The following is a 9,715-nucleotide window of genomic DNA, read 5'->3' on the forward strand; positions in this document are numbered from 1 at the left end:
AAATAACAAAGGCTTTACAGTGGCAGAGCGACTTCTCCAGCAGCTATCCAGCTGTACCTCCTCAATGGGCCAAGTCTTCGAGGTTTCACGTTCAAATGTGCATAATCTCAAAGACAACAAAATGAATTTTGCAGATCTCGTACTCTTCTGTTGCACTCTTAGCTTCTTGGAAATCAACGTTTTGGGAAGATGAGCTTGCTGTTAAATGTTTTTCACCAATAAACCGGCTCAGATGGAGTTTTAATTTAATGAGCTGCATTAATCATCAGTCAGCAAGCTTCCTAAAGCCCTATTGCACTGAAAGAATGACATCTCTGTAGAATATTTTGCCACATTTTCCATGCAACCAGCTACACCAAATGGGCAAGCACATAAGGTGAGACTGAGATAAACCTAGCAGTAGGCCCAAGATGGCCACTTGAAGCTAAGTAGGTTTTCCTCCAAGCACCTGCTTTCATGTCCACATTGATGTCTCTGTGTTCAGCACTTCCAAAATTTCATACTTTGGATCTTGCAGAGGTCATCCCAGTGTGGTATCTCTTTCTGGTCAAAGCTTATCTAGCTGCTCTAGGAAAACACTTGCTATTCTTTTTACTATCAATGCTAAAGGTTGAAAATAAAAATCTTGTAACCACTAGACATCTCTGTGCTGAAACCTGAGTGTAGTTGTCTCATTCAGGAAATCCCTTAAAACGCATGCAAATTCATGGATATTCCCACTATTAACAATCAACCTCCTTTTTTATCAGCTGCTCCCTTATCATATGGTAAAGATCTTCCCCCTTGCAGGGAGGGTCCCAGAGTACAGCTGTGTGGTGGGGAGTACATAACCATCAAACCAGTACTGCAGTACTCGTGTATAACCCTGTGTGACAAATATAGACAACAAGCCACTGTGTCTAAGACCGTTAGGATGATTCTGTTTTCTCAAGTTTCCTGTGATCTTTCTCACAGAAAAGCAGAAATCAAATATGGGATTGGGCTTAGAACACTATCTCATGCCCAGCAGAAAAAAACAGGTAGAGGTGAGGTAATTTTGACCATGTGTTGACCAATGAGAAAAGACTATCAGGAATTTGAAGGCTGAGAGCCCTGCCGAAGCAAATGAGCAGGGCTCTGGCTGAGAGAGGCATTTCTCCAGTTGTTCCTTGCTCATTGTGCCATTATTCTCACATTAAAATCCAGCAGGAGAAAATACTGAAGCAGAATGAAACAGACATAGCTAAAAGGCAAAAAGGAAAACATGGTCTGGTAGAGCACTAAAATCTGAGCAGCACTTATTCAGGCTTCCTGCGTCTCCAGGGAAGCGCTGTGCATCACAGGTCCCACTGTCATTAATGGGGTTCAGCTGCAGTTGGGCTCATAGCATCTGACAGCACACATCATTTCTCAGGAAGATTTCAGCACCCAATCAGACAAGCTGGAAAGCAAGCAGCAGAGAGTCTGAAACAACTGGCATTTTCAGCCTCTGTTACATGTGTGCACACCAGTAAAAAACATGGCAACATAGCAAATCCGAGGCCAAAAATGATTTGCATAAAGCAATGAATGGATTAATGATACGAAAAAGAAGATTAAAGTGTGTAAAAATCAGGAAGCAGGTGCTAAAAGGATTCTAAAAGGTTTTTCAAGAGCTACTAGAAGCAACTGCTAGCAGCAATGACTTCCTATAAGTCCTTGAGCACAGGCCAAGTCTCAGAAGGCTGCAGTGAAGGAAATAAAGTGCCAATTTTTAGGAAGGAAAACTCAACTACTTAAAGACTAGAAATTAGAAACTGACATTCTAGCCATCAACAGATGAGCAACTGCAAAAGATTTGAACACATCAGGAGAAAAGAAAGCAAACAGCCTGGACAGCAATAATTTGGGAAATGCTAGGTAGTGGGGTAGTAACACAAACCGGAAGATATTTAGCAATGCAAGTTGCCATCCTGGAAGTTCCTACTGGAAGACTTGGATCCGTAAGATTTAATGGGAGGTTAAATATTCTTCTGCTACAAATTTCAGAAGTGGTAGTCCTTATTTTTCACATTAGTGCTATATAATAACGTGGTGAGCAGTGAAATCATATCGTACTTAATTTTTTCTACTGTAAAAAAACAGACTAGCCTGCTACCTCCAATCCAAACACCTACCACAGGTACATACAAAGTTCAGGCATTTCTGGTACCACCTCTAATGCTTTAGCAAAACGTATCTCCTCTGTCCAAAATTATTCCCTTGCCATCATGATTATTTCAGCTGTATTGTTAAAAATATCCTCTGTCATTCATTTAGGTAGAAATTATTTATTACTAAGAGCAAAAACGTTTGCCCTCTATCTCCTTGTCTCTCCACGTATGTTCAACAAGCAATTGAACACTATTTGATTATTTAATGATTTTGAGTTTCTTTTGGAAATGCCACAACACTTCCATTTTCATCTTCTTCAAAGTTAATGATGCAGGACAGTTAGAAATGCATCAAGCTGCTGAGCCAGCAGAGGGAGCAAAAATGGATGGGCCATTCCCTCAAACACTAGTGATCATTTTGGTTTATTTCCAATTCAAATATTATCCGAAGGGAGGGAAAAAAAAAAAAAAGGAAATTTGCATTTAGAAATCCAAAAACTATAGATGAGAAGACTGCATTTTATCCTACGTTACAGGGGTCTAAGAACAAAAACACAAGAACAGCCATTTTCAGAAAGACATGGACTTGGAGTGGGATACAACTTAGGAGTGCAGAAAGAGCTACCAAGGCAACACAGGAACAGAAGAGGAACAAAGTGCCTCCCTTATAGCTTTGCAATGGGCTGCACATTGCAGGAGTACAGACATGGACAGGAGCAACGGTGGCTGCTCCAGCATCTACAGATCTACTTAGTGTCTGAATCGTTGCTGCTAATATAGTTTCACTTGCAGGCCTAAGCTGATAGAGAAGAAATTAAACCTGAAGGGATTCTTTCGCTGATGCTAATTTTCATCAGCTTGCGTTTCATTAAGCATCATTTATGTGCGTTGCATGGCACCACATTACTGTACTTATCCAGCCACTAACTGTAGAGCTGGGGTTTGCAGCAGAGCAACCTGGTGTCCCCAATCCCTGCTGAGAAACCACGGTACCAGATGCTGCAGCAGCCTCTACATAGCAGGAGATTTGGTACGCAGAGACTCCAGGTGGGCTTGGGGATCTTGAAGCACTATAGATGACCAATGCAGCAACCGATTCTTTTTGGCTTCACTGATTTTTCATCTTCAGCATCTCTGAGGCTGCCTGTCAGCCAGCTCTGCTTTTAGCACAATATTTGACACAACAGTGGCTCAGATTACTAAGTTGCCCAAGCAAGGTGACCTCAGGAAAAAAGAACAGATTAAAAAAAAAAGATACGTAACTTACAAACAACAGTCAACAAATCACCATATTATTTTAACCAATACTTGAGGCCAAACAGAAGAGCTGGTAAGTCAGAGATGCAGTTTTGGTGGGGAGCGTTGCTTCTAAAACCCAGTTACTCAGAGCAGCTCCTGGATTGCTGCTGCAGCCCTGAGGTTATCCACTGCTGTTTTTCCCTGACGGCAGGACAGATCTGCCAAACAGCTGGAGGAGCAGGGCAGCTCCAGCTCTGCCCGTCCCACCAGAGCCCCCTCCTGCCTGCACGTAGCCAGGGCAGAGCTGATGTGATTGCAGCATAGGTCACTGTGGCTGGAGATGAGGAAGGTGCTCCTCTGAGTATCATCTGTCATTTGCTCTGTCACTACGGGATTAGCATGATTAGCTGATCAGAGATCCCCCCTGACAATCTGAAAGGAGCTTAATGCACTCCATCAGTTCTGCAAGAGACATTTGGAGCAAAATTTGAAGACTGACAGCACACACAGGCTAAGAAACAGCTGGAAGCTGTCCACCAGCCACCAGGGTCTGCACACCACACCACCCACCTGGGAATTAAAGGTAATCAGATAAACATGGGAGCAAATGCAGCTGCCTTTCAGGGTAAATAACACCCAAGTATCACAGTAAAACTCAAGCATGCAAAGATTGCACTGTTGCCTTCTCTTGTGCAAGCCACTTGTAGTGCTGCAGCAGCCTCTCCTCACTCTGTGCCTCATCCATCTGGGGTAAGGGAACATGCTGATGACTGCCTCTGATTAACAGGCCACAAAGTCTTGTCCTAGCACACTTATTTCCCACTCTTTGGCCTCAAGAGGTATACTTCAGGCCTAGTTGATCATCCACCAAAAGAAACATTTTTTTGGCCCTAGCTGCTACTTTTTCCTAACACAGATCTTCCAGACAAACATAATGTTACAGCTGCACAATTGCAGCTTGCATCCCACTGAGAAGCCCAGTTCTAGCATGACTAGAAACTCACTTCCCTCCCCACACCTAATAACATCCTCATTACTACCAGTATCTACTGCCCCACGGAGGTATATTACAGTATATTACATAACACAACAAACTCATCTCAACTGGAAAACCGATGCAAGGCATTTTAACTATTCATTCACTGTTGGTCTGTTACTTTTAAAAATATATTGCACTGTGCACGTTTTGTTATTGCAAGCAAGCTCTGCTCCCACCGAGGACCTGCAAGACCATGCACTGTGGAAGATCTCCCACATGGCATTTGACGTACTGTACCACAAGTCTTTTGCTTCTGATTTAGCACCTTTCCCAGAATTTGTGCAAGTTGTTTTTGATGGTAATGTTTTTGTGGTTTTTAGGACATTAAACATGAAAACAAAACATAAGAACAATTCAAAAGAACTTAAAGCAGAAAATTGTTCTATTGCAGAACATAAGGCGAACACAAAAGGAGCTTTAATTAACAAGAACAAAAGAAAGAAGAGGGCTGACACTTCAGAACTAGAGATGAGTGTCAAAACTCAGGATCAGACATTTCAAAGACTTTAACACATCAAAGTCACACATCCCAAGTTTGTGCACCAATAGTTTCCTACCTGAATTGCAAAAAGCCAGGGGGTGCCCCTCAGCTAGTAAATGCCATTGAACACAGTGTATACTGGTCTACACAAACCAGTGTCCTCATCCTCAGATTTACATGCTTGTACAAGCTGTGTCTCCTCATTCAGATCAAAAGGCTATGCGCTTGATTTTCAGTGGAATTCATTTTCACTTACAAGTTCATACAATGAGATGGACATGTGCAACATTATAATGAAATGGCAAGTACACTGATAATAGCAGGGTGGCAAAGTCTTTGGCTGCAGCAAGTGAGGACAAGCCCAAATATAGCAGTCATGGACACGGAAACAAAGGGAAAAAGAAAAAAAAGAAGAAAAAAAAAACAGCTGCTTACCCTTGGAAGGCCTCTGTAGACAGGGATCTCCAGACAGATATCCTTACCACTGCCAACCTTAAATGAGGTCTGGGAAGGGGTGGATCCTGGCTCCACCTCTTCTGCTCACTCAGGAACATTGCATGCACCTGAGCTCCCCTGGGTTGGCCCTGCCTCCCCACCAGGTGCTTAATCACTGCTTCAAGCTGTGACTTAGCATTTCCACTATAACGTGTTAAATACCAAACAACATATACAGCAGTGTGAATAGTTTCCACCATTCTCTTAGGCTGAGAGAACGTTTTTGAGGACTTGGCTATGCCCTTCCAATGAAATGTCACTTAATACTTTGGGGAAAAAAAAAAAGGAAACAGAACAGTGGTCATAACTCTCTCCATAATCAACAGTTATCTGACCTTTCAGGCAGTTACCTCTCTTTAACTGACATAGGAACTACAACTGTTCCAGCCACAACCTAATACCAGGACTTGGAAGCTCTACTAGCAGGTTGAACCAGCAGATGTACTTAGTTATCTTGCCAAAAATTATTCCAACAAAAGCTCCCTAGTTACAGCAGCGCAGAGGTCTGCAAGTCAATTAGCCTTCTCAGAGCTCCATATTGCTGCAGTTAGCCTGCTTCCAGCATCTAAGCTAAGCGGGTGTGATGTGTTTATTCCACATGAAGGAGTAACCTTGCCCTTGAGATGTGCCCTCACACACAGTTTCTCTTTGACATCAGCTTTGTAGTACAGGACAGTAGTTTATGGCTGCCTCACAGTACTTTCTGCAGCTAGTAAGGAAAGCAGTCTTTCCTCTTTACTCCAGCATCCTCTCGCGTTTCTCACCCATCAGCTCTGCAGAAGAAAGGCGCCTAGCACATTTGAATCAATCCCCCATAGCTACTGCTTCCCACCACAGGTATGTGGTCCAAGGCATAATGTCATCCTTAAAGGTTATGTCCATCCTGCTCACTTTCTTTAAAGAAAAAAAAAAAAAACAACTTCTAATGTTTTTCTCCTTTGAGGGAAAATGACCTTTCATTGCAGAAAAACATACTAGCTGCACCATTAGCACTGAGGAGTCAAGTCCTCACTGCTTTGAGTGAAGAGCTGTGCAAACAGGCATCCTCTCACTGCTGTAAAACTGGAATGCTGCAGTTTGTGCTGTTCCCATTAATTGCTGTCAGCTGTACTTAATGCAGACTGTAGATATGCCAATTACTGCACATTATAAAACTTCCTTTCACTTAATAGAAAGACTCCTTCCCATCCAAAAGGCATGACATTTAGTACAGCACATCTAGGAAGGCCAAACATGGTCTGCCATCAATGGTTTCAATGTAACATAAGTACCTACAGTTCAAGCAGACATCCACCTTAAAGAAAATCTTATAATGACATAAGATAACCCATCCTTATTCAAGTACCTCACTGATTCATTTATGCCACTCAGTTTGACTGATTTAGTTCTTTATTACTTAAGTTCCTCTATGCAGAGATGTTCTTACTCCAGGCAGGAAAGACTGGTGTTTGGTCAATTAAGCCATTACAATGGATGAATACATTTGATTTCCTCTGTATATGAAGCTGCACACCTTCATTCCTCGAGTAAAACTCAGACTGTACAGTGGGAGAAAGGTGGGAGTGAGGCAAATCTTGGTTTCCACCTTCCTTAGTTTCTTAGTTACTATCTTAACTGCTGTTGGTTTGTGGGCTTTGTTTGTAGGGGGGTGGAAGATTATCTAGTTTTAACCTCTGCTAATAATAATAATAACCAGGACATTGATAGCAGGTATTTGCAGCACAGCTTATTTGAATGATAGCCATGTGTCTAGATAGCAAAAACCAGGCAATCAAGGAGTACCTCTGGACCCGAAATTCACTCAGACCAGTGTTGTCCACTGCTGCCACACGTATTGCAGCTGGGATAAGTACTTTGCATACAGTGCAGCAAACACAGAACACCAGTAAGTTATTTACTATGTTTTCTATTAGTTGCTCTAAGTGGAGCTACAACATGGATAGTTTTGAAGCCATGGATACAACATGTCTTTGTTTTGTATTCTGTTGCACTACTAGTACATAAAAGTATCAGCACACACTTTCCTCTCTAAAATGCCTCAAGCCTAGAGTCTTCTTGCTTACTGAAGTAGGGAGGGACTGCATGGTCTTCTATTAGTTCACCAGGAGACATTTCAAACCAATTGCCCTGCATTATGGAATAAGAAAGACTGTCTTTCTGTGTCTTAGAAATCTCATCTGTAAACGCACGTCTTCAGCAATAGTTGCTGTGATTACTGTACCCCAAATAAGCTGCACTGACTGGAACACAATCTTTGAAACAAGCAGGAAACCAAGACACTAAGCCAATATGGTGATCTTGCTTGGGAGGAAAAAAAAAAGTAAAAATCAGCATTAATAACGTTCAAAATGTTTTCCAGTTAAAGATGGTCAAATGAATAGCTAAGCTGGCATTTGAAATTCAGGGTGCAAAGCATACTGCTCGGGTTTAGTATTCAGATGTTTATAATTATAAGCCAGTCATACTCGGTTCCTTGCAGAGACATGGCCTTTTCTGCCCTGTTTCTGAGAAAAGCAGAGTGTGAGTGTCTGCACTACAACTGAGCCTGCAATACAGAGCCAAATCTCAGTGCCTTTCATCAGACAGAAGCCCTGACTCCCACAGTAGGTTTGCCTACACAAGAATAGAAGGCTTTGGCTAGGAATATATTAGCCAAAGCTAACTATTTGAAATCCCTTTCAACAAAAATACCTAGAAACGTCCTCTGCATACCTCAGCCTTGGATCTCTGTCAGGCATAGTTGTTAAGGTAGCACAGCTTCGGCCAATCCAAGACACCACTCAATTCAAAAGCATTTCTCTGTGTATTGCCAGATAAAATGACAAGTCCCAGTGAGCCAGGACAACACACACATACTCTTCAACACATTACTCATAACCATCAGTGAGCAAATGCCTTTTGCAGGGAGACTGAAGACACTGGAGTTCCAAGTCCACTGCTCAGTGCTGGAGAGAGAGCCTATGCTTGGGGAAATGGTCACCTTGGTACCCTGGGCAGCCCCAGACACAGGAGCATCCCTTCAACTTGTGAGTCAACAAAGGACTTGCTGGATTATTTCTGTCCAGGACAGAGTACTTTTTGATATCATCTACCTCGGAAGCTGCAGCTGTGGTTATCTGCTCACTCCTCAGGCTTTTAAAGAAAAAAAACCAGCCCAAGCAAGCAATTCAGCCACTCCCTAGTGATGCTTACACCCTGACCACATCATTCACCCAGGCATACCAGTACCACCTGTACTTCTCCCTTTCCACACCACTTCCTATTTCTATCTGAGAATCCACTTTCCTCAACTCCAGGTTTTACCTAAAAGAGCTCTAAGGACAAGGGGTTCCCCTCACTACCCAAATCAGCTTTGCACACCAGTTGCTCTTACCTACCAGGCTCTGCAAGAAGTACTCCGCTCCTCTACAGCACTGCACTACATTGCTGTTCTAGGCACCAGCTGGGCTGAAATGGGGCCTGGGCAGAGCAGTCCCAAGTGGAGCTGGGCAGGGCTTAGGCAATTAAGGAGCAACAGACCACAGCTGTGGTCCTCTTATCCATATGTAGATAGATAGATAGATAAACACATACATAGTTACTCTGTGAGAGGGAAATAATTAATGAAGAGTTGCCACGTATGTTTGGAAATCTGCAATCCAAAGAGAGAACAGGTGACTAAGCCACTCCAGTAAGAGACCTGTTCAGGTTAATATCAGCTCAGCCTTTGTCTGGAAGCTCCCTGGCACCCTGTCAACATCCCAGTGAGCCCCACTTATACAACATCTTCAGTGGGGCATTGTTACAAATGCTCATTTATGCTTAGAAAGCAATAGCTTCATTTCCTGCCACATGGAGGAGCAGATAAATGGAAGGATACTCTGTAGAGCAGAGATTGTCAGGGGTTCAGTGACTGATTTTGCGTGTGCCAAAGCACATCCTGAGACTCTGCAAGGATGCTTTTGCAGAAATCCAAGACTTTCAAATCTTAATACACAGCAGACAATGTGTTGGAAAGACAAGGGAGAATGGAATTGTATTAAGCATGCAAATCAGCTGCTACAGATCATCTCAACCCTACAGCTAGCATGGAAGTGCTGCTACCCAGCTTGTCTCAAGCACAAGGTATTTCAAAGACCAGAAATAAAAATAAAACAAAAATGAATTCAGAGAATTCCCTGCACCAAGCCAGAGCTCAAACCTCACACCTGCAGCATTCATCCTGCAGCAACAGGCAGAATAGCTGCACATTCAAGTTGCACAGGGGTTTGGTCCTGTATTTTTCTTTACTATGAGAGTGGTGAGGCACTGGAACAGCTGCCCAGAGAGGCTGTGGATGCCCCGTCCTGGAGGTGTTCAAGGCCAGACTGG

General features: G+C 42.9%; 1 long non-coding RNA gene across 1 annotated transcript in view; it reads right to left on the reverse strand.

The window, feature by feature from the left end:
- LOC109367151 overlaps positions 1-8,860 on the reverse strand; it is a 58,632-nt gene extending 49,772 nt beyond the window's left edge. Inside the window, exon 1 of the long non-coding RNA XR_004159737.1 lies at positions 8,743-8,860. This is a non-coding gene — a long non-coding RNA (uncharacterized LOC109367151). The remainder of the gene's footprint in view (positions 1-8,742) is intronic.
- Between the last annotated feature and the right edge of the window lie 855 nt (positions 8,861-9,715).

Source organism: Meleagris gallopavo, chromosome 4 (assembly GCF_000146605.3).
Source record: "Meleagris gallopavo isolate NT-WF06-2002-E0010 breed Aviagen turkey brand Nicholas breeding stock chromosome 4, Turkey_5.1, whole genome shotgun sequence".
Lineage (NCBI taxonomy): Eukaryota > Metazoa > Chordata > Aves > Galliformes > Phasianidae > Meleagris > Meleagris gallopavo.